Here is a 25,766-nt window from a genome sequence, read left to right on the forward strand (position 1 = left end):
TATATGCATAACAAAGATATATTTGTTCCACTGTCTGATATTTGTGCAGGAAGATTTCATTATAACCTAAAAGGTTCTGTAGTTTGATGTATGAAAGATTAGTCATTTAGGGTATGTCTACTCTGCAATTAAACACCTGCAGCTGGCCCATGTCAGCTGACTTGAGCATGCTAGTGCTGGGGCTTCGGAGATGTTTAATTGTGGTGTAGACACTTGTACCCCAGAGTCTGGGGTCTAGCCCAGGCATCTACACCACAATTAAACAGCCCCATACCTCAAGCCCCATAAGTCTGAGTACGCTGACATGGGCCAGTTATGGGTGTTTAATTGCAGTGTGGACATATTCTTAGCAGAACAAACTTTATTGTGTTACTTCCCAAAAAAGACATTTACCCACATCTGTAGTTCAAAAGGCTGCATCTTTTATAACAATGTTAGCAAAAGTCAGGATGGTGACTCTACCCAAGTTAAAAATAGAACTTTGCTATTACTATTATACTGTACATAGGAGGAAATTCACCGTCGGGCAAATCTTTGCACAATTACATGTTCATTCTATGGTATACATAAAAGGTTTAGTCTATTAGCTTCTCTTTTTTTTTCTTTTTTTTGTAGTTAATACTGTTGTTTGAGCTGTCTGCTACCTTTGTTTGTGCTAATACAGCTAAAATTGTTAATATAATACCCCAGAAGTAAAAAGCTGAATTACCAAGCTCAGCATTTTTTATTGTTGCATTGTTGAAGCCCATTCATACAGTATGTGTAAGGAGACACATGCATTATTGCATAACATTCTTAATTGCACCTCACTCTGCAGGATTCCATTGGAAACTCTGCATGTTGTATCTTTATAAGAAATATTATGTTGGGAGAATTTAGAGAAGCAGAAAGCTGGTAAAAAAATAGCCATTGCACAGAGATATTATGCATTGTGCATTAAATCTAAATCTTTCAGAAGATTATCAAGATTTTTAGTAAAGCAATTCCAAAGACACTGACTCATCTGCTTATTATATCTAGTACAGTACGTGCCTTTACTTTGTTCCTGAAAAGGAAATATGCTACCAGCCTTAGTTACAGCTACTGCTTCCATGCGTCTAAAAATTGTCAAGATATGCTTTCAGCCATAGACACACACATTTTTCAGATTTGAAATTATTTAAAAATCGGAGGGTAGGAGGGAGAATCTCCAGTCTGGACTATATTGAATAAGTAATCGAGTGTGTTCACTGTGGTTGGAGGAGAGAAAGTGGGACATGGAGTGCTCACCACTTGAATAGCTTTTCCATATTGTTATATGTCTATATTCTCTCATTCTTAGGCCTGGTCTACACTAGGAGTTTGTCAAATTTAGCAGCGTTAATTCGATTTAACCGTGCAACCGTCCACACCAGGAAGCTAATTAGTTCGACCTAGAGGGCTCTTTAGTTCGAATTCGGTACTCCACCCCGACGAGGGGAGTAGCGCTAAATTCGAGATGGCTATGTCGAGTTAGCCTATGTGTGGACGGAAATCGACCTTAGTAGCTCCGGGAGCTATCCCACAGTGCACCACTGTGTTGACGTTCTGGACAGCAGTCCGAGCTCAGATGTTCTGATCAGCCATACAGGAAAAGCCCCGGGAAAATTTGAATTCCTTTTCCTGTCTGGCCATTTTGAATCTCAGTTCCTGGTTGGACATTGGGGCGAGCTCAGCAGCACCGGCAGCGATGCAGAGCTCTCCAGCAGAGGAGTCCATGCAATCTCAGAGTAGAAAGAGGGCCCCAGCATGGACTGACCGGGAAGTCTTGGATCTGATCGCTGTGTGGGGCGATGAGTCTGTGCTTTCGGAGCTGCGCTCCAAAAAACAGAATGCAAAGACCTACGAGAAGGTCTCCAAAGCCATGGCACTCAGAGGATACAGCCGGGATGCAACGCAGTGCCGCGTGAAAATCAAGGACCTGAGACAAGGCTACCAAAAAATCAAAGCGGCAAACGGACGCTCCGGAGCCCAGCCCCAGACATGCCGCTTCTACGAGGCACTGCATGCCATTCTCGGTGGGTCTGCCACCACTGCCCCACCAGTGACCGTGGACTCTGAGGATGGGATAGTGTCGACGGGCAGTTTCTCGGCGATGTTCGTGGATGGGGAAGATGAGGAAGGGTTTGTGGAGGACGAGGCAGGCGACAGCGCTTACAATACTGCTTTCCCCAACAGCCAGGATCTCTTCATCAGCCTCACAGAGATCCCCTACCAACCCTCCCCGGCCGTTAACCCGGACTCTGAATCAGGGGAAGGATCAGTCGGTAAGTGCTATAAACATGTAAACATTTATTTTTTTAAAAACAGGAATAAAAACTATATGAAAAGAAGGTCAATACATATAGGGATCGAACAGAAATCCTCTTGGGACACTTCCACGAAGCTCTTGTAGAGGTACTCGAAAAGCCTCTGCAGGAGGTTCCTGGGGAGAGGTGCCTTATTGGGTGCTCCGTGGAAGCACACTCTTCCGCGCCAGGCCATCCTGAGGTACAGTGGGAGCATTGCCTCGACCAGCATGGCAGCATAGGGCCCTGGTCTGTGCAGGGATTCACGCAGCATGCGCTCTCTCTCTCTCCTAGTGACCCGCCTCAGGGTGATCTCGCTCGGCGACTGCTGCATCTAATTAGGGGAATTACTGTAATGTTACTATTGTGAATGCTTGACTTTTCCTTTGCATAACAATGACCGTCGTTTAACAGGTGGAGGCTGCAGAGGGAAAGCATACAGGGATCTTTCCCGGGGACAGCCGCGAGGGGCTGGAACAGGGTCAGACTTTATACTTTCCAGATTGCCTGCAGCAGGAGGGCACTGCTATCCATTAACTGTTAAGCAGCCTAAAGTTTACGGCTTACCAGGCCTGGCTGCTACACAGATTCTGCTGTCCTGCCCCGCTTGTCCGATCTCCAGTGCAAGACCCCAGGCAATGAAAGCGAATGCCGAAAATTCGAACTTGTCCTGAGGGCACATGAGATAGGTGCCCTGTATGGTCTTGTTCACAGAAACTGAGTAGACTGTGTTCAGTGTTCGCAAACATGTATCTTTGCAAGGAAATCACTTCCTTTTTCCCATCACACAGCTGCGGCTCTTTCCCGAACTGCCCCGGCATCCCCCTCACAGAGGCTGGCGCAGATTAGGCAGCGAAAGAAAAAGACTCGGGACGAGATGTTCTCTGAACTGATGGCCAGCTCCAGAGCTGAGGCGGCCCAGCAGAGCCAGTGGAGGGAGACCCTCTCTCAGCAGCAGCGCTCACACAGCGAACGGGAGGACAGGTGGCGGCAGGAAGACCAGCAGGCGACTCAAATGCTGCTTGGACTAATGAGGGAGCAAACGGACACGCTCCGGCACCTTGTGGATGTTCTGCAGGACCGCAGGCAGGAGCAGAGAGCCCCCCTGAACTGTATCTGCAACCGCCCTCCCCCGCCACAAAGTCCTGTCCCCCCCTCACCCAAAATCACAAGAAGGAGGGGCGCTAGGGGCCGTGAAAACTGTCACTCCACCCCAGCAGAGCGCTCATGTACCAAACAGCTCTCATTCCCTAAAGTATGAGAATTGCTTCCCTTCCTGGCTCACCCAATCCAAAATCCCAGTTTCATCCCCCAACTGTGTAGTTGAGTATTAAAAATAGTTTGCTATTCATTACTGTTTCCGTCATGTTTCTTTGCAGAAGACTTTGTGTGAAGGGGAGATAGGGGTTTGTTAATTGCATAGGACAGCCACCATTACCAGGGTACAGACATGGGGGCAGGATCAACAGCAAGTCACACACAGAGTGCAGTCACTAGGCACCCGGGTCACTCTGGGAGGTGTCTGCTGCCCCAGGTCAGTCTGGGAGGTGTATGCTGCCCCAGGGTCCGAGCGCCTGGCATCCACAAATGGCAAGGCAGGCTGTCCTTACCATGCCCTTCCACCCTAGCCATGAACCTCTCCGATGCCCTGAGCCCCAGCCAGAGCCATCATCCCCCTACACCTACTCACCCTTCCCACACACCCCTCACCCCTTCCTGCAAACCCACCCCTTCCTGCACACCCTCCTGTAACCGTCCTCCCCCCAGAGACCGCTGTAGGAGCAGGAGCCTGTCAGTCCTCGAGTGTAGAAGCGGTCTGTACATCACTGCACACCGTACCCACCACAGTCTGCGTCCCTGTTTGAACCCTTTAACGCGAATTCGTTAGTAAAGAAAACTTTGTTAATTAAAAATGTTCCAATAACTTTATTTTTAAACGTCTGTTGGAAGGGGGGAAACCTGGTGAACGGGGTATGTAACCGCTGAAAAAAGTCAATAGTAACTGAAACAGGGGCAGGTTCAGCTTCTCTGTAAAGAGACTGGACAGTCATAGGTTACCCTGCTCTCTGAGGAACCTAGCTTTCAAAGCCTCCCGGATGCACAGCGCTTCCCGCTGGGCTCTTCTAATCGCACGGGTGTCTGGCTGAGCGTAATCAGCAGCCAGGCGATTTGCCTCAACCTCCCATCCCGCCATAAAGGTCTCCCACTTGCTCTCACAGAGATTGTGGAGCACACAGCAAGCTGCAATAACAATGGGAATATTGGTTTCGCTGAGATCCGAGCGAGTCAGTAAGCTCCTCCATCTCCCCTTGAGACGTCCGAAAGCACACTCCACCACCATTCTGCACTTGCTCAGCCGGTAGTTGAAGAGCTCCTTGTCACTGTCCAGGGCGCCTGTATAGGGCTTCATGAGCCAGGGCATTAGCGGGTAGGCTGGGTCCCCGAGGATCCCTGTAGGCATCTCCACATCCCCAACAGTTATTTTGTGGTCCGGGAAGAAACTACCTTCCTGCAGGCGTCTAAACAGACAAGAGTTCCTGAAAACACGCGCGTCATGAACCTTGCCCGTCCACCCGACGTAGATGTTGGTAAAACGTCCCCTATGGTCTACCAGTGCTTGCAGCACCATTGAAAAGTAGCCCTTTCGGTTAATATACTGGCTGGCCTGGTGGGCTGGTCCCAGGATAGGGATGTGAGTGCCATCTATAGCCCCACCGCAGTTTGGGAATCCCATCGCGGCGAAGCCATCTATGACGACCTGGACATTTCCCAGGGTCACTACCTTTGAGAGCAGTAGGTCAACGATTGCGTGGGCTACTTGCATCACAGCAACCCCCACGGTAGATTTGCCCACGCCAAAGTGGTTCGCTACTGACCGGTAGCTGTCTGGCGTTGCAAGTTTCCAGAGGGCTATGGCCACTCGCTTCTGCACACTCAGGGCTGCTCGCATCCGGGTGTCCTGGCGCTTCAGGGCAGGGGCCAGCAAGACACAGTTCAAGGAAAGTGCCCTTACACATCCTGAAGTTTCACAGCCACTGTGATTCATCCCAGACCTGCAGCACTATGCGGTCCCACCAGTCCGTGCTTGTTTCCCGGGCCCAGAATCGCCGTCCCATAGCATGAACGTGACCCATTGCCACCATGATCTCCGCGGCGCGGGATCCCGTGCTTTGTGAGAGGTCTGTGCCACTCTCACACTTCATGTCCTCACCACGCTGCTGGAGCCTCCTCGCCCGATTTCTCAGCAGCTGACTGTGGAAGAGGTGGACGATACGGTGCGAGGAGTTGACAATGGCCATAAGTGCAGCGATGATCGCAGCGGGCTCCATGCTCGCAGTGCTGTGGCGTCCGCGCTGTCACTGACCAGAAAAGTGCGCTAACAGATTTCCCGCTGGCGCTTTCAGGGAGGGAGGGCGGGAGTGACGGTTGAATGACGACAGTTACCCAAAACCACCCTCGACACATTTTTCCCCCAGCAGGCATTGGGGGCTCTACCCAGCATTCCAATGGGAAGCGGGGACTGCGGGAACTGTGGGATAGCTGCCCAGAATGCACCGCTTCCAATGTCGACGCTTGCCCCATTAGTGTGGACTCACAAAGTCGAATTAGTGTCCTTAGTGTGGATACACAAATTCGACTTCATAAGGTCGAATCCACAAATTCGACCTAAGTTAAATCGAACTACTCTTGTAGTGTAGACATACCCTTAGATAATTACGAGGTTATAAAAGTTCAGCTGAGTGGTGTTAGAAGACACATGCACACTATAGAGGCAGAGAATCTCATTCAGAGATCTGTTTGGATTTTTCACTCAAAATTGGTATAGGAGTAAATCACAGGCTCAGCAGTTATTTGCAAGTTATTGATATGCTATGTAAGGTTCTGTCTTACCGCAAAGAAATTTTTTCATGAAAAAGGCATTAAATTAAGGGCCCAGATCATGCCCCCGGAGCTGTGTTTTGATGCCCACCCCCCCTCCATGTATGGATCTCTCTCTCAGTACCACAGGTAAGTGGGAGAGGGTAAGCCACTATCATGGCAATGTCCCCTCCCCTCCACCTCAGACCCTGGAGAGAGGTCTTTCCTGGGTCAGGATTTATGTTGCAATTGAGGATGGAGAAGGGCATGGAATAGAGGAGAATATAACCATCCTGCTACCGCCCCATTGAGATTTGTCAGAAAAGATAAGGTATCAGCTATATTACTCTTTCCTTGTTCCTTGGCCTTATTCCACACTAGGAAATTAAATTTTTCATGGGGAACATACCAGTTTCAATTAACTTTCTTTGGGAAGGTTTCTCAGGTCCAGGATGAAATTCCTGGTCAAAATGATATTATAGATAGATAGAGATATAGATATATCCATCTCAGAATAGCCAATAGCCTGGTAGCTAGCGCACTCAGATGGGAAGTAGGAGACCCAGCTTCAAGTCTCTGCTCTTCCTGAGTCCTGGGGGAGGTTGAGCCAGAAATGGAGAAGCAGAAATGAAGGATTGCTGAAGGATGGATCAGCAGGGGAGATAGTCTCAATGCTTTAAGTGTGGAAAGGTCAGATGCAATAGGCAGGTCTGTCCCTTGAAGAAGATGGCTTGCTGTCAGAGCTGCCCTGGGGATCCCCCTGTACATAGAATTTCAGTGTGTGGAGGGTGCTGTCGCAGGTTGTATTTACTCTTTTGGATTTTCAATAAGGCTTGTGTGCCCTCCCCTTATTGCTCCCTGGACCTGATCCAAAGCTCCCTGAAGTCAATGGAAAGATGCCCAATGGGTTTTAGGTCACACTCCTTATCTTTAGCTAGATACCTCTACAGGATCTGAGCCAGATGAAGAGAGTTCCATGAAGATAGCTGATGTCCTCTCAGTCCATACAGGATGGGACATATGGTGAGATCCTCCATGCAGTTAATCTAGGGGAGATATTTATTAGTATATTTAGTCTCATAGGACAAAATCCTGCAATCTTCAGTCCTTACTAAGACAAAATAACACTGCTTTGATGCAAACAAGAGTGTTGCCTGTATATGGATATTCTATTCTGCATAGGTTCTTATACAGCACTCATCTAGTATCTGAGCACCTATCAAGGGTTGGCCCATAATTAATAGAAGACACTGTCAGACACTATAGACACCATTGCAGAACAACAAATACATAATAAAAGGAAAAAAATTTATAAAAAGAGAGAGAAATATTTCATTCACTTGTAGTCTTTCCCCCTGTCCCCAATAGATAGCTAAATCAAACAAGCTCTTTATTTAGCAGTTTGCAGATGCAAAATGAATAGCTTCCATAAATCAATTTAAAAAAAATTATTTTGTTGAAGAAATAACTTTAGTATAAAACAAAGAAATGCATTTTTAGTTAAAATCCTGCAGCCAGTACACATTTATTTGTACTTCAATACATTGACAACATATTAGACATTAAAGATTGTTAAAATGTATTTTAGTGATTCATTTGGAACTCAGCATTCCCTCAGTTTGATTCTTAGCACACAAATGTATGAAGTATTACCTTAACAGTCTGCCAGTTAGTGCAATACTGCAATGATAGAACAAACTTACTTTGCTACAGTAGCCATTTCCTTACACATTTCAACTGTGCAAAGTGCAAACACTCAGTAGTATCAATATCTGCAGCTACTGAATTTCTTTTTATATAGTCACATTCTCTATATTATAACAGACAGAATGTACTACATAGAGAATTTCTCTCCCATTTTTGCTGCACAATACCTAAATATGACTGTACTCTTAACAAGTGGATTAAGGCCTGTAATGATAGTATTCTTTCTGTGAATGTGGTATCTAGGCAGAGTAGGCTGTGAATGAAATTGCATGGATGTTAGGGGTTGGGATTCAGGAGGACTAACAGCAGTGTGTGGGATAATATACTCTTTCCTAAGCATCACATTCATCTGAAAAGTGTTAGATCTATATAACAAAAACTGAGCACAAGCCAATGATTTGTCAAAACACTGCAAAGAAACCAAAATATTTATGCCGAATATGCATTGAGCTCCAGTATATTCTATTATCTCACAAATCTTGCTGTGAACTCTATTTAAGATCACTGAAATGGACTTTTTACATCATTAGCCAGACCCCTCTAGCACTCCTTTTTCTTCAATACCACACAGCCATCCCCTAGTTATAAGTCCTCTGGTATTTTCCCCCCCTCCCCATTGCAGAAAGGCAGGCAACTCATGAAAAACCAAGCCTGAACAAAGCAGGTAGACTGGATCAAATATAAAGCAGAAGGCTGGCTTTATTTTTTCTATTTTCTTCATCGTTGACTGTGTCTTGTGTCACCGCAACAACTCTCGTATCAGGAAGGTTCAGTGGCCCTTCTTTTTGTCTTCCTTTAATACCAATTCTGATTGGCTATTGGGCAACATAGGCCTTATTCTCTTATGCATTGTATTTGTGCAGCAACTGTGGTATTGATCTGATTAACAACACAAACGCAGCTTCATATAGATATGGATAATTCAGCAAAACAGGCCCATTCTGAAATTACTATTGCTATCAAGGGGAGATTAATTCCCTTCTGATGCACTCCTTTCAGCAACTCTCCTTTGATTCATTGATATCAGAGGACAAATTAGTGCAGTACATAGCCAAACAGTATGATATTAAAATTGGACATTGTTCTGCCTCTGATATCTGAAAATAAAGTAGCAGATGGCTTTTTTATTAAAGGACTCATGTCAGAGCAAAAAGCAGAACAATCCAAGACATCTTTTTGTTGGAAGTTGCTCTTACTTTTTTGGTTCTATATCAGGATCAAAATCTTTGATGTAAAAAGAGATTACATTTTACAAGAAAAGGTCAAAACATTTAGTGCTGAGTAGAAGATAACAGACTTTTCAACTTTGTGTGTTTTGGCTCTGTAACGTTAGAGAGCAAAACAACATTATGCTGAAAGAGATATGGTGAAGCAAATGCTGACCAACTTATGCATGAGTTTTTCAAACTAGATCATGTGCCACACACATATTCAACTTTAAAAAACTGCCATTTTATTCATAAAAGTTACTAACAAAAATAATTGGTTTTCTTTTCCAGTTAGCCTGGTTATCAGGGCTTGATCCTGAGCCACTGAAGATAATGGAAGTTATACCACTAATTTCAGCTGGAGCTGGATCAGTCCATAGGAGATTGAAACCAGTGGACAGTATTCCAAGTCATTTGGTTTCTGTGTTGGGCCTGAACTTGCTCCCACTGAAATTAATTGGAATTTTACTATTTTTACCATTGACTTCAATGGGAGCTGTATGGAACTCAATGTCTTCCTTGTTCAAATGATCTTTTCCTATGATATTGACAAGGAGTTGATAACACTTGTTCTATCATTCTGTTACCACAGATACTGGATTCTGATTTTAAATTACATTATGAGGTTTGAAGGCCCATATTCACCTTTAGAGACAAGTTCCTCTGCATAGGAACAGGTCATTCTGCAGCTGCCATTAGGTGTCCTCTTACTGTGATGTCATGTTCACCCATGCAAACCTATAATGTACACTGGAGGAGATTGTTAACTAAGGAATATGGCCTATTAGCATTGATGTGGACACAGCAGCAAAATAAGACACATGCATGGAATTAAGTGGCAGACTGCAATTTTTATTAAACTTTTAGTACAAGGGAGTGGCACTACCAGTCCATCACCCAGACTCTTATACCAAGCGTTTGTTTTGTTCCATTGCAGGGGTTACAGGACTCCTTACCACATAACCCATAACTGGCGCTAGGGTTACAGGTTATAACGTAAAGAGCCCTGTCACTGGCACAAGGGTTACAGGGCTCCTTACTATATATCCTAGCACAGGATAGGCTCTCCTCAACCTCCCCTGCAGGACTCAGCTCTCTCTCTTATTAGTGTTTTTCAGTTCACCTCATACAAGTACCATAGTGCAATCTCTTTACTGTGAAAGCGCAACTTACAAATGTAGATTTTTTTTTGTTCCATAACTGCACTCAAAAACAAAACAATGTAAAACTTTAGAGCCTACAAAGTCCACTCAGTCCTACTTCTTGTTCAGCCAATAGCTAAGACAAACAAGTTTGGTTACATTTATGGGAGATAATGCTGCCGGCTTCTTATTTACAGTGTCACCTGAAAGTGAGAACAGATGTCCGCATTGCACTTTTGTAGCCAGTGTTGCAAGGCATTTACATTCAGGTGACGGTGTAAACAAGAAGCGGGCAGCATTATCTCCTGCAAATGTAAACAAACTTGTCTGTCTGAGTCATTGGCTGTAGTAGGACTGAATGGACTTGTAGGCTCTAAAGTTTGACATTGTTTTGTTTTTGAATGCAGGGTTTTTGGTACATAATTCTACATTTGTAAGTTCAAATTTCATGATAAAGAGATTGCACTACAGTACTTGTATTAACTGAATTGAAAAATACTATTTTTTATTTTTACAGTGCAAATATTTATAATAAAAAAATATAAAGTGAGCACTATACACTTTGTATTCTGTGTTGTAATTGAAATCAGTATATTTAAAAATGTGGAAAACATCCAAAAATATTTATATAAATAGTATTCTATTATTGTTTAACAGCACAATTAACTGAGCAATTTTTCTAATCACACTATTAATTTTTCCAATTGTGCAATTTTTTTTAATCGAGCTATTAATTGTGATTTTTTAAAATCACTTGACAGCCCTAGTTGGAACTAATCTCTATATCCAATTTAGAGGAATCTTTAAAATTGTGCTAGGGTGCAACTAGGGGACAAATTCTGAAGTCTATACTCAATTTATAATCAGTCTTTACTAGGTAGAGTTTCAGGGAGTGTTTTACCTCATGAAGGACTGAAAAATAAACTGAATTAAGAACCTCAAGATCAGGACCAAACTTTGGAAACAAACAGTGAATATACTATACAAACTCAGTAGAGTTAATTCATTGAATAATGTGGTTAGAATTCTGGGTGTGGAGATGGGAAGATGAGAGAGGAGGTAGAAATATCTATATCTATATATTAACCTGAAACAGACTAGTCAGAGTATAGAACTAAAACCAGATTCATAGAAATTGACTGCTTGGAAAACAACAACACCTCAGTACAGAAATCACAAGACTATTGCCAAGTGCATTAGCATGCTGCAATAAAACCACTCTGAACAGGATGCTGTTTCCCACAAGTTGGATTTTGCACCACTGAGTGCCAGGTTAGTGATTTGTTCCACATTAATCACAGCAGCCTGTTAGTCTTAATATTCAGGGTTAGCAACCAGGATCCCTCCTTACACTTTCCACTTAATTTTTATGTATTTCTTTAATTTTAAGATAATAGGTCCAATCAGGCTCCCCTGTTACATTTACCCAACACAAACAAGCCAGATATAATAGGCTATTTAAACCTTCTGTGAACTATTCGGGGGGGCTTTGTTATTTTTTTATCTATACCTTGTATACCATTCTCTGCTAAGAGAGGAAGTTTTATTTGCCTTTTCTAGCATTCTGAGCTCAATATGACTTTGTAATTTTTAATGCACACACTTGATGTGGAGCAAATATGGGCAATTACAGACTTGTTTAGAAGACTAAAAAAAATTACAAGTTACTTAGTAACATTCTTAGAAACATATTACACTAAGGAAGTCCTAGAGGCCCAGACTGAAACTGTAATATCACCAGGTTTTTGTGATTTTAGTCTTCTGTGGAAGATATTTGGTTGATAGATTCATATCATTTTTGCCATATCCATTCCAATGCTATCCAAACCATAACAAAAATATATATGTAGAGATTAGAAAATACAGGATAAATCTTTACATTAGTTGCTTTTTCCCCTTACCTTGGAATATCACATAATCCATTTGAAAATACATAATTGTACCAATTATGTTCCATACAGTGAAAACTTCTTCTCACAAGATAAAAATTGATTTGCTGAGTTCTATCAGCAACTTCTCTATCATCAGGCTAATCGGAACTATTGACCTGTTGAATTGCAGTGATAGAAGTCACACTGTATCTTAATGGCAACAGTACAAGTCTTAGCTAATCTAACAACAATCAGGTATTTTGTTAACAAAAAATAAATGCTTTGCTAAGCTTGTAAACAAAGACTTGGGAGAAGAGTAGAGGGTTTCAAAGCACACAGCAGTAAACCTTAGTGTTTATTTTCTGAAAAGCTGCAGTATTCAGGTCCTTTTCAGCTGCTAAAAGATTGAAGAATGACTTGGAACAGAACAATAACGTCAGGAGGACTAGGAAGTACACACTAGGCAGCCATAAGAACATCATCTGACTTGTACTGGCAATTGATTTCAATGGAATTGAAACTACCTGTCAAGGTCAAGAGTGTTTTCTTGACAGTATGAACCTCTGTGCCAAGCATAACTATGCAATGATCATTTGTTTTTGAATAATATGTCCAAATACCAGACTAAATCTGATCATGGAGATACAGTACTTAAAGTTTTGTCCATTTTTAAATAATTGTCTTAACATGCTAGATAATATTGTTATTGTTGCAGAATAGTTTTATTGAACATTCTCCCCAGAAGAATTCAGTAATACCAATACAGATTTCAGCTTTATTCTTTCCACTAAATAATAAAGCCAACTTTATCAGACACCAGATTAATTGATTTTCCAAATTGTTTAATTCAGCCCCTGAACCAAACCCCCCCAAACAATTATTTGCTCAGCTGTAATGCTGAGTGACTCCTACAAGGGGCTTAATCTCCTGTTGGAGTAGAGTGCACCCAGCTTATTTTAGTCTTGTATATTTATAAATAGCTCCAAGTATGACTATTATTTTTTATTTCTACCATATGATATGTCTGCAGTGCTCTACAGACAAACAGAAGACACATCTCTGCCTTGAAATGCTGAAAATATAGGGGCTCGACTCTGAGTGGTGATGGAGATTCTCCACCCCTGTCTAATGTACCTCACATAACTCATTTTAATCCCCAAGTTACATGTTTACATCATAAAACAGATTACAGGTTGGAAGGGAGGAAGAAATCCCACATCATTTTATATTTCCTACATTAATAATAATTTTGTGTCACTCATTTTGTTTTTTTGTCTCACGTTGTCCTTCCCATTTGGGCCATGGTAGCTTAGGTGGGATGGCACCTACAATTTAAAGGCCCTAGATTAGATATAGCACAAGAATGAGTGACAAAGGGAGGTACTAAAATAAAGATCACAGGTTATTGTGCCTCAAATCCAGGTCCCACTGAAGTCATAGGCAATAGTCCCATTGACTTCAATGGGTTAAGGATTTGGCCCTATTGGCAAACATGCTTTATTAGACACACAATTCAAAAATAAAAAGAAACTTTGCTTAACCTGTAGCAGTTGACAATAATTAATCATTAATGTAACCCTTCTGCTGGGTGCAGCAAGCAACAACCAGGGCTGGGTTCAATATCTAGGCATTTCTTTCCATCAATACAACACAGAACCGGCTCAAGTCTCCACCCAGTAACCTGGGGAAATTACACACCACCCCTGGGTGCCTCTGAGAGGCAATACTTTCCCACTCACAAGCAAAAAGTCTAAGTGTAGAAAAGAAACTTCTAATAAAAGGAGGGAAGTAACTCGGAGTTAATTTGGGAAAACACCGCAAACAGGGTTCATAAAACATACACCATGAGTAAAAGACCCACTCCCAAGTAGGTTGGGAAGTGCCCTTTTCCCCTCAGGTTCTTAAGTCCAGCAACCCAAAAGTTCCTTTCACATGCCTGACCCTTCTCTGCACCCCACTCACAGTTTCTGTCCTTGATCAGTGCATCTGCAGAGTTCACCTCCTGCTCTGGGTGAGGGGTAAAGAGACATCTTACTCGCTCCGCTGGCCGCTCACCGGCCAGCTGCTCACCACTCTCGCTGCACCCCTCCACCAGCTGCCCTGCTGGCTGATCATCACACCTCTCCACCGCCGCCCTGCTGGCCACTCATTCGCCAGCTGTCATTCACCTTCTGCCTCTCTGCTGTGACCTCTTCACATCAGTCTCTCAGTGATTTTAGCTCTTAGCAGGAAGGGCAGAAACACAGTCCTACCACAACTGGTTTCAGCTCTGATTGAGCAATTAAAGTAACAAAAGAGACTCCCAATTAAACCTATTTATCTCTATTCTTTGAACAGTGGGGAAAAACAAGTAGGTTAAGCCAGTCTAGAGAGGACCGGCGGGGGAGGGGGGGAGTTGTACAACCTTTTGACCAAGACACCAGGGCTCCTGTCCCCACTCCTTTTACTTTCACAGGGCTCTGACATTCGAGCCCCTGCTTAATGAGGTTCTTTAAACTGAAGGTGCCCCCCTCCCCCCATTTGGGACTGGTTAAGCACAGTCCTGCTTTCCTGTATTCCTACAATAATTACAACATTGGTAACCATATTTCACTACCCCTGCATTCAGTACTAAGGTCATTTGTACCCAATACCAGCCAAAGTTGATCCTTTGACACAGCTGTAAATGATGAATATATAAATAGAGGAGGAGCAAACAGTATTTACATAAACACACCCACAGTCTCTTCCCCTCCCAGCTAGCTGCCAGGGAAGCATTCATTCAGACCCAGCTTACCATTTATAATATTGATAATCTCAGGGGAATGCAATGGCTTCTACTGGAGGAGTTGCAGGAAAGCCTACTTATAATGGAAAAGCATGGGAAAGGAAAATAACGGACCATATGGCTGCAAGGCTCCCCACTCAGTAAGAAAGAAAAGCCCTTGATGTTGAGAAAACAAAACATGACATCAGAAGAAACTGATTAATAGTGGCTCATTTCTAATTAAATGTACATCAACTATAATTTTGACAAGTTTTTAAATTATTTCTTGTTATTTAAAAAAAAAATCCTGTTGGGAGTCTAAAAACCCCTAAGCACTGAAACTGATTTGCAGCAAAATACATCACAGTCATGTCAGTAATTATTTTTTTCATATTTGTACATGAAACTATTTTTAATATGCTGTTTCTCAAATACTGTTAAATTGTTTTAACCAATAAAACTTTTGACCTCTGATCCAAATATGTGTCAGTCTTGCTGAACAGCAATACATGACTGACAATGTAACACTACTGACAATTAGTTCTGGAGTCTCACAGCACATTGTAACTGACATATCAAGAAACTGTAAAAAACTTTGCCAAAAAATGCTTTAAAAAAACTTTTTTTGTAGTTTCTTCCATCTAAAGTAACCTAATAATAATGTGGTAACCTTATAGTTATAGAAATGCATAGTTTTTTTTCTGTAATTTGACATAAGCAATATTACATCATACAGTGTACTGGGTTTAATATAACTGTTTCATTACCTGCAAGCTTCCTAGTAACGAATATGCTATTTAAGTTTGGTTTTTTAATTTTCATGTATCTTGTGTGGTAATTCTCCAATAAATTTCTCTGACTTCCAGCATAAATAAGTTTCATTATTCCTCATTATTAAAAGAAACAAATACATTCTCCTTCACTGAAAGGATGTCATATAATTAGAGGACCTTCTTACATAAAATCATGAATGAAAAAAGGCCTAACAGATTGCAGGAAAATACTTAATCAGACATTAGGACATTAAATACAGTTAGTCAAGACACAAGACATTATTGTACTATCAAATGCTCTCAGAAACAGTCTTTTACAATATGAGAGATCAAAACAGACTTTAGTTTTACTACATCATTAGACAAGTCCAAGCTTTCCAACAATTTATCACTGATTTCTTCATTTGGTTTTTTAAAACATACTTGATAACTAGTAAAAATTGTATACAATGCAAATGACATTTCAGATAAGTTTTATTGACTTAATGCTCTGGTGATAAAATTATAACAATCAGTATTATTTTGATTTATTGCAAATTTTACTTTCATTTTTAATGGACTTGGTGTAAGGCAGAGTTGAATGTAATGCTGCTGCCACCTGAAGGTCACTACTGAAAAGTGTGATGGTTCATTTTTGTCTACTTATATCTAATCAACAGTGAAGATTAAGTAATGAAGGAGGAAAGCAGATAGTGTGCAACATAGCATTATGTTGACACACAATGGGTGTTCCATGATATTATTTGCAACTTGTGGTACAGATTCCGCATGCATTTTTTGAAGAAAGTGACATTATTGTGTGCGCATGTGTCAGTGCTCCAATCATTTCGAAAGCTGTTCCAACATTTTCTTGGAAATGGTGTTCTGGCACTTCTGATAATTTTAACGTAAACTAATGCTAAAAATATTGAGATTTTTGTAAGAGTCTTTTTTTCAGAAAATCCTGTATCATGCAACAGACATCGATCAGCAGATGACATGAAATCATGGAAACAGTTACCTGAAGGGACAGCATAGCCAGCAAACCAATACCATAATATTTGGGATATATTTTCATAGACAATGAAGAATATGGTATACATAGCATCTTTCAGGTATGCAATAAAAATTTATTTTATTGTTATAAGGTATTCTTGTCAAAACTGAGTTCCAGCACTACTTTTTTAGAATTCAAGCACAGGTGTGCATGTGCATATCCATGCAAGGCTTAAGAGAGGGTGAATTTCTGGGGAGGGGAAATAAATATTAATATTTAGAATAGGAAGCACCCTACCTGCCCATGCAAAAAATAAAGTGCACAATCCGCTTCTGGAATTTACACACAATTAGGCAAATCTTGGGGTCCTTACTCACATTTTATCCAGGCAAACTCACATGGAAAGCATCAAGAATTTACCTCAGTAGAGATGGAATAAAACCTGAGTAAGGACCTAAGGATTTGGTCCAATACTTTTAAAGATATTTTCTTCAGAAATGGAAATATGTTGTTGAATGTATACTACTGATTGTATATATTCTTTATTAAAGGGGCAGTAGAGATTTTGAAAGGAAAATAGACCCCAATGTACATTGATTTATGGTAGAGTTCTAGAAGTTCTCACATTCTGATTTGGTAGTAAAGTTAAAGAATGTTTTTATAAATAGAATTGGGCTGACTAATTTATTTGGTGCTATGAAATATTTTAGGAATACATGTTATTATCTGTCTGTATATCTGTATGTAGACCTTCAAACTGTAAACACAGGGGCACAACAGGCACAGCCAAGCCATAGTTAAGGTTGCATCTTGTCAACTATGCTGTGTAGGAACTAACGTATGTAGTTTTTTGTAATTAATAATATATATTAGTGTTAGATTATATTGGAGATGGATTTTTTAAATAAAAAGTGACTTATTTCCTATTGATTTGTTATTTCGGCCTTTACATAGACTTTTTGCAAATTTTAGGGGAGGAAGTTATGGTGGGGTAGGTTGTGTAAATCTGGTGGAATGACAGTAATTGTTGAATAATTATGTGACAATAGGGAATTAGATAGCTCCCACAACTGTACATTTCTAGACTTTTAAAATGTTGGATTTTTTTTCAAGGTATAGAATTTTGGTATAGAAAATATAATATTGTAGGGATAGCTGTATTCCACCGAAACACACTGTCATCCTTTACTCTTAATCATACCTAAGGTTCTGCCCCCTTGGCCTTCAAATTTTTGAACTTTTCCAAACATACCAGAAAAATTCTACTCTGGGATGGATGAGATTAAGCATGTACAATTTCACAGTAAATGGTTTGTCTGGGGGGAATGTTGCGGTTTGGATTTTGAAATCATTGATTATAATGGGAAGCTAACTTCATCCTTAACTATGAACCAGCTACTGTTACTTCATAAAATATAGAGAGGATACATAATCATGCCATGTAGTATAAAATGGTATAACAGTTTTATTGGCATGAGTTTGAGACAGGTACCTTATACAAATTAATCCAAATGAGTAGCAGCAAAATCTTGATACCACACCACACAGCATGTATTCTGATTATGCCTCATGTTCTAGGAAAATGTTTTAAATTATTTTCACTGAGAATTTTTCATAGCCTCCCTCTGTAAACCAGTGTTCTATTAGTTACTATGGGCCAAATTCTTTGATTCACAAAGCAAAGGGTAGAGGGGCCATCAGACAATCCATTACAGCTCCTTGATTCTCTTAGGCCCTGGCCCAGGCCCATTGCAGATTTGAGGTGCCTGTAGGCTGTTCTAACCTGTGCCAATGGCAAAGGTTCTCAAGTCAGGTGGGATAGGGCCAGATTTCTTTCTCTTTATGCAGGAAATGGAGCATCTGGAGCAGGACAGAGAATCTTGCCTTATGAGCCCAACTATACAGTGCTCAGCGACAGTCCTCAAATCCTCTAAATATTACCTATAGTACTAGTGCCAATGGAGGTCTTGGCATATCGGAAAAAGAGACTATCAGAGCTCTTCTCTGCAGATCTTAGAGGAGAATAAAATTCTCTACATAACATTCTCTACATGAATCCCGAACTCAAATTCACATAGCAAAAATATTTGCCTTGGGAGAAAATTTCCCAGAAACACAAGCTATGGAAAACTTACTATAAAAGAAGAATTCTTGAAGCTGTTGTTATTCTCAAGAAACTGCTAACACACACCAAACACTTGTGGTGTGTGCGCACGCACACACGTACAAAGGTCCAAATTCAGAGACCAGGCTAAGAAAGCTTACGTTTAGGGGTACTCCAGGTTATTGTAATTTACATCTCCTATCCCTCTCAACATGTACATTACATCAGTTTAGGATCAATAAGAACTACTTACACTCCTTTCATCTCACATCCACTTACCTACAAGTAACTCATACATCCATATCTATTTATATAACACTTCTGATTTTTGCATCTGTTAATCTAACAATGTCTATATGAGCCTAAGATGGTGTTTACCATTCTGATTTGCTAGCATTGTACATCCCCTTTGTACTCGTGACACATTCAGTGGAGCTATGCTGTTTGCATTAGCTGAGTATCTGGTTCAGTTTGCGCAGAAGTAAATGGCTACACAAATAATACTGATTTGTCAGGGTTAATTACTGCACCTGTTAGCATTACAGAAGATTCACAAACTTTGACTCAGTGCTTAAAAACATTTACAAGAAGTCTTCAAGCAGATAGTAAAGACTAAACTTGTCTTAAAGTGGTCAAAAGTCTTCGTTCCTGGAATATAGACTCTGGCCATCAGGAAACCATCCAGTTTAGTCAACTAACTTGCATTCAATTCAATGACACAGGCATGGCAATCACCGAGCGTGGTAAGTAATTGGAGATTTATTGATATATATGTTTGAAAAGTGGACCCATTAACTGCAATCACTAGAAAAGACATTTGGTTCATCTGGAAAAATTGAATGCTAGAATGCCTTCATAACTTTAAATCCTGTTTTCTCTTAGCCATCCCTTTATTTTCAGCTTCCATTCTCACTTCATTCATATTACCGCATACATCTCACTGCTTCCCCATGTCCATTTAGAGCTAACTGTAATTATATAGGTTTCAGAGTAGCAGCCATGTTAGTCTGTATTCGCAAAATACATTTGTTAGTCTCTAAGGTGCCACAAGTACTCCTGTTCTTTTGGTAATTATATACACCATCATGTGCCAGCAATGCCCCTCTGCTATGTACATCAGCCAAACTGGACAGTCCCTATGTAAAAGGATAAATGGACACAAGTCAGATATTAGGAATGGCAATATACAAAAACCTGTAGAACACTTCAACCTTCCTGGCTACACAATAGCAGACTTTAAGGTAGCCATCCTACAGCAAAAAAACTTCAGGACCAGACTTCAAAGAGAAACTGCTGAGCTTCAGTTCATTTGCAAATTTGACACCATCAGCTCAGGATTAAACAAAGACTGTGAATGGCTAGCCAACTACAAAAGCAGTTTCTCCTCCCTTGGTGTTCACACCTCAACTGCTAGAAGAGAGCCTCATCCTCCCTGATTGAACTAACCTCGTTATCTCCAGACTGATTCTCACCTGCATATTTATACCTGCCTCTGGAAATTTCCATTACATGCGTCTGATGAAGCAGGTATTCACCCACGAAAGCTTATGCTCCAACACATCTGTTAGTCTATAAAGGTGCCACAGGACTCTTTATTGTAATTAAAATGCTGATTAACCAAATCCTGAAGTACTTACTCAGCTTTAACTGAGTCCTTATTCAGGCAAACTGTCACTGAAGTCAATGCACAAGCATTACACTAGTCAATGGGAATTTACCTGAGGAAAACTGAAAAAGTGCCTCAAGATTTGGCCCAATGAGAACAGTCGACTACAGTACATCAACTGCACCTTCATAGGAACACAGTATTCAGCAATGGAAGAGTTTCATTTGTGAAATGGAATCTAGGACTGTTCGACCCCACACAGAGGAGTCACAGTTAACTATGTATACAAGGAAATCTTTGATGGCTAATGCCCAGCTCTGACCGTAGTGGATGCCTAACCTAGTGAATCTTTGACGGCAGGAGTTTCTTTCCTCAGCCATTTGCAACAAAGAACAAAGTGCCTATTGAGCTGTTCTAGAATACCAACATATGCAAGTTGAAGTTGACCTTTTAGCCCCAATGTATGATATTCTGAAGACTAAATATTTGACAGTACCCATTGGTTATCTTGAAAATGGACCCAGCTGTGGAAGATACATTAGCACATCTCAACCAGCATCTTATTTCTTGCCGCAGATAGTTTGTGCATTAAATATAAGGTGATCTAATGTATTGAGGCCCAGAAGTATGTATAATTTTTACTTGACTACAAGGAACTATTTTAGATTACCATCATAGTCATCCTGAGCAGGAAACTTACCTCAGTCTTGTGTATTCTGGTGGTTTTCAACCTTTTTTCATTTGTGGACCCCTAAAACATTTTGAATGGAGGTGCAGACCCCTTTGGAAACCTTAGGCATAGTATGCAGACCCTCAGGGGTCCACAGGCTGAAAACTGTTTTGGCCTATACTTATTATAGATATCAACAAGTAATGTTAAATCATGCTTCGTGTGCTAGATTTCAATGTTCTGCAAATCCAAACCATCAGGATTCAGGAATTATTTTAGGACATAAAATGCAATAGAGTTCTCCTTTGCACCAGAAATTAACATATTTTAGTCTGTGTTAATTGATTTACCACAAGAAGAGAGTTATGTGAAACTATACAAATAGTAAGCAACCAAATTAGTAACAGGAATACTAGACAGATATAGAAACCCAGGGCTTCTAACCCTTTTTAGGGGATCCCCTTTTGTATGTGAAATATTTCAGATATATAACTCAGGAACTTGGCTGTGATCCCAGACTTACCACAGCTTATCATTCCAAACGAATTCTCCTGTACGTGTAAAACACACATTGAAGGCAGTCATTAGGGCATGCGTCAATGGCAAACATAACAACTGGGATCAGTCTGCACCAGATATAACATTTGCACTACACACAGCTAATTCCTCTTGAGAACGCTCAGGACACTTCTGAATTTCCACTGAATGAAGAAAAGAAAAAGAAAAAACATCCTTAGCGGAAGTTTTGTATCATTGCTGTATACTCCAATATGCTTCATAATGCATGAGTCCCTATATGCTGCCCATGCTAGGTCATGTATTGTCCCACAATATGTTGTTCCTGCTCTCTGTGGAGATGCCCCAAGACCAAGTCAGCAGTAAAGATTTCCCTGTCATGCCTCTTGATTCTTTCTTCTGCAAGACAGGTCTGTTCCCCCAACACGCATGCGTGCACACAAACACACATAGCCAGCTTTGAATTAAACTAATGCAAAAGTAAGGAAACTGTGGATTCTATTGGCCAGGGTGAAATCCTAGCTCCACTGAAGTCAATGGCAAAACTCGCGCTGACTTCAGTGGTGCAAAGATTTCATCCCAGTTCCTTAGGTATGAGCTAGCTTTTTTGCCGCATAGGTGTTCCAAATTATAGCTGTAACTGGTCAACTGAGAACTCCCCCAGTGAGAGGAGCTTTCATTTGGTATAGAGCCAGCAGAATTGGCTCTTATGCCAACCTCCACCCCTGAAGAGGCCATGTCAGAAATGTGGACAGGGCAGGATAGAGTCCACTGACCCTCAGATCTCTTGATTGCTCTAACTCACTCAGGGGCTGGAGCTGAGACTGGGGTTAGGACCAGCAGTGGCACAGACCAGCCCACAGAATCAGGGAGCTGTAACCCCCTTCTCCTGCATTCAGCAGATATCACATGCAGGATAGAGTCGACACCTAATGCTTTTGAGTCCACTTTCTGTTTCCCACAGGAAATTCTGGTTTGGTTTTAAACAAATTGTGAGATAAGAAGCAGCACTCAAAGTCACAATTGGTATTAACAGTTCCATTTAAAATCATCTCAAAAGCTCTCTTGCTCTACTCACAGCAGAACTAGAAATATATAATCTTCTACCATGAACTCTTCTACCATTTTGTTTTTATACTTATAGCAATATGGACTTAAAAGCAGAAAGGTTACTTATCTCCTGGAGAAAAAAAGGTTACTTATCTCACTTTTTTTGGCGGGGGTGGGTGGGCGGGGGGGGGGGGGGTCAGCTAGGGTTTACCTCCTAGCTATACCAGGCCTCAGTGGCTTGACTTGCATTCTAGGCCAGAGTTTCTCAAATGCAGCCACCGTAGCTGCATGCGGCCATCAGGGGCTTTTCTTGCAGCCACAGCTGCCTGGGCTGTGATGGGGAGGAAGCAGGAGGCTTCAGTAGTGGTTAGGCCCTGCCCCAGTCTGGAGAAACAAAAGCTGGAAGAGCAGGCAGCCAGTGAGTTCCTCACCTTCCCAGGTTCGGTTGGGTTGGGGTTCAGCCCTTGGGTGGTGGGTGGCAGGTTCCAGCCATGGGGCGGCAGGCTGTTCCCTGGCTACGCAGTGGCAGGCTCTGGCCCCTAATCTCACCCACCCCCCCTCCCATCACCCTAACCCTTGCTGCCTCCCCCCATGCCTCATTGCCACTGGCCCCCATTGCCTCTGTACCCACCTCCCCATCCAGGGCTTAATTTGTACCCAGGACTGAGTAAGACTGCTGTGAAAAGTGGTATTTGTATGTTTGTTAATATCACTTTTCACATCAGACTTACTCTCTAGCGAGTCTTTAAAAAAGCAACTAAAAAAGCAAAAGAAACAAGAAAAAGGACAAAAATGTGCAAAGTGCCTGATTTGTGTTTCTATTCTGTTTAGGTTCAGTAAAGAATAGAGACAACTGTACATTATTTTTATTACTGAGTCTGCAAAAAAAATCCTACATAAATAAATGACAATGATTTGGGCACATATGTGCGGATTTACTTGTTTTTCCTAAAGTTAATTCAGCATTTTAGGAAAAAGTGAGAGAGCAGCCCTCAGCAAGAGTTAGTGGCCACATTCTGAGGCCACCAAAAAGTTTGTTGAGAACCCCTGTTCTAGGAAGTTTGGCAGAAAGCTGTTTCCTTCTACAAATCCCACAGTGTTCTCAGTTCACTTGCTCTGGTTTCTCTCCTTCTGTTTCCAGTCAGACAATAATTAAGGAAGTAACTTCTTCTTGACTCCTATTCAGTTTACAACTTTCAGTGCTTCAACTGTAATCTCATCAAGAGCTTTTTCATGTCACAATGTCTCTTTCAAAATCAGTCTCCAAACCATTGCCTGACATATTAACTGAAAACACACCACTAGTTTTAAAGGTTGGAGTCCCCAACAGTTTAAGGCTTAAACTTTTCTTCTCAGTCCTGCTGGATTTTCTCTCTCTTCTTAGAAGTACAATAAATTACACTCCTCAAGTTGTCTTCCTCATGGCTGGAAACTCAGTCATGATCTCTCGGTTCATGGGCCCAGCCGTGAGATGCTAAAATACTAAGGACAAAGATTGAGGTAGCAATGAGCCCGTCCCTATATTTAGAACAACTAAGTGGCAAAAAAGCTAGCTCATACCTAAGAAACTGGGGTGAAATCTTTGCCGCACTGAAGTCAGCGGGAGTTTTGCTGTTGACTTCAGTGGAGCTAGGATTTCACCCTGGCCAATAGAATCCACAGTTTTCTTACTTTTGCATTAGCCCTTCCCTAACTTTTACTCAGAAGTGTTTCTTATCAGACTCTCTTCTTTCTGGTCTCACTGAAAAGTCAGCACTTTAAAGACAATACTGTATGTTATTATTGAATGGCAAATGAACGGAATCTAGCAGAACAGCTGATCATCTCAGAAGTTTGAGACTCAGTTATAAATGTGAGTAAAGAAACTGAAGGGAAAGAAAAAAGAGACTATATTTTATGTAAATATCAATTCCAAAGTATGCGACTTGTGGTCAGATAACATATGATACAAGAGAAGAAAAGCAAGAATGCAAATACTGGGACAAATTTTCTAGTCACTTCTAATATAGTGACTGCATGTTTTGTCATATAATTGTTTGAATGTGCAAAAAATGCATTTGTACAAAAATCAGAGGAGGTCCTGCACCACAAGGTTTAAATTTGGATCTGCATTTGACTCTGGGATTTTGATTCAGGCCCATCTCCAGTACAAATGCAAGATTTGTACATGCAACAATTATACCTACCAAATGGTACTTTGGATGTGCTTTTAGAAGCCAGAAGAAAGTCGTATGAAAAACTGATCCATTGTGTTTTAAGAACAGATAAAACAAACACGAGAAAAGTCACAGAAAAGGGGAAACAATTTATTGGGGGGGGGAGCCTATTTGTTAATGTCATGGGGAAAAAACCATGTACAGTAGCCAGACAGATTCATTGTTTTGCTATTTAAAAAATAAGAACATCATTAAATGCCAGAAGTAAGGGAAAACAAAACAGAAAAGAAAAAGGTAAAATGCCATGGTTATTCTAAGTTATAACTTTCAGCACATATCAGATTTACAGCTTTTTAGTAAATACTGTAATTTTGATTTAGTCAACATATTAGTGCTTGTCTTCCAAAAATGGGAGATACATCTCTAATATTAAATTAATAGAAATCAGTCCCTAGATGTCATTGTTGCATCTGAAATATCACTACTTTGGGATTAGAAAAGCTGAATATTAAGAAATGTCTGTGTAAATCTGAATAATCCATTTAAATAATGTAAATTCAATTCAATTCAATTTTAATGTCTCAATATCCAAGCCCAAAGGCCTCCAGGAGCCTTAACAAAAATGTAACTAATACTTAGGAATATAAAATAGAAATATAAGGAACACTGGGCTGGATCAGACCAGTAGTGTATCTAGTCCAGGATACAGGTTGTGCCAGTACCAAATGCCACAAGGGAAACTGAAAAATAATACTCAGAGTGGCAAGTTAGACTCACCAGCTCATAAGGGAAGAGTCTCCCTAACCCCTGTCAATTAGTGGTTGGTTTAATGCTTGAAACATGATATATATACACACCTTCAAAACATCTTTTAATCCCATCTAATGTAGCTGTGGATGTTTTCATTATCCATATAGACGTTTAATCCATTTTTTAAATCCTACTAAGCTGTTGGCTTCAATGATACCTTGCACCCATGAGTTCCAAAGGTTAATTATGCATTGTGTAAAAAAAATTCTTCCTTTTATCAGTTTTAAACATGTGCCATTTAAATTTCATTTAGTGTTTCATTGTTCC

At 41.0% G+C, this 25,766-nt stretch overlaps 1 long non-coding RNA gene across 3 annotated transcripts in view; it reads right to left on the reverse strand.

Annotated features, from left to right (window-relative positions):
* The window catches only part of LOC123349561, a 56,758-nt gene that overhangs the window by 26,154 nt on the left and 4,838 nt on the right, over positions 1-25,766 (reverse strand). Inside the window, exons 3-4 of one of the 3 annotated variants that reach the window (XR_006573585.1) lie at positions 21,491-21,518; positions 6,778-7,210 (exon numbers count right to left, since the gene is read on the reverse strand). The exons of 1 other annotated variant lie outside the window; for it this stretch is intronic. This is a non-coding gene — a long non-coding RNA (uncharacterized LOC123349561). Of the gene's footprint in view, positions 1-6,777; positions 7,211-21,490; positions 21,669-25,766 lie in introns of those variants that run through there. One more of the 3 variants, XR_006573584.1, reaches the window with a different exon arrangement.

Source organism: Mauremys mutica, chromosome 14 (assembly GCF_020497125.1).
Source record: "Mauremys mutica isolate MM-2020 ecotype Southern chromosome 14, ASM2049712v1, whole genome shotgun sequence".
Taxonomy (NCBI): domain Eukaryota; kingdom Metazoa; phylum Chordata; order Testudines; family Geoemydidae; genus Mauremys; species Mauremys mutica.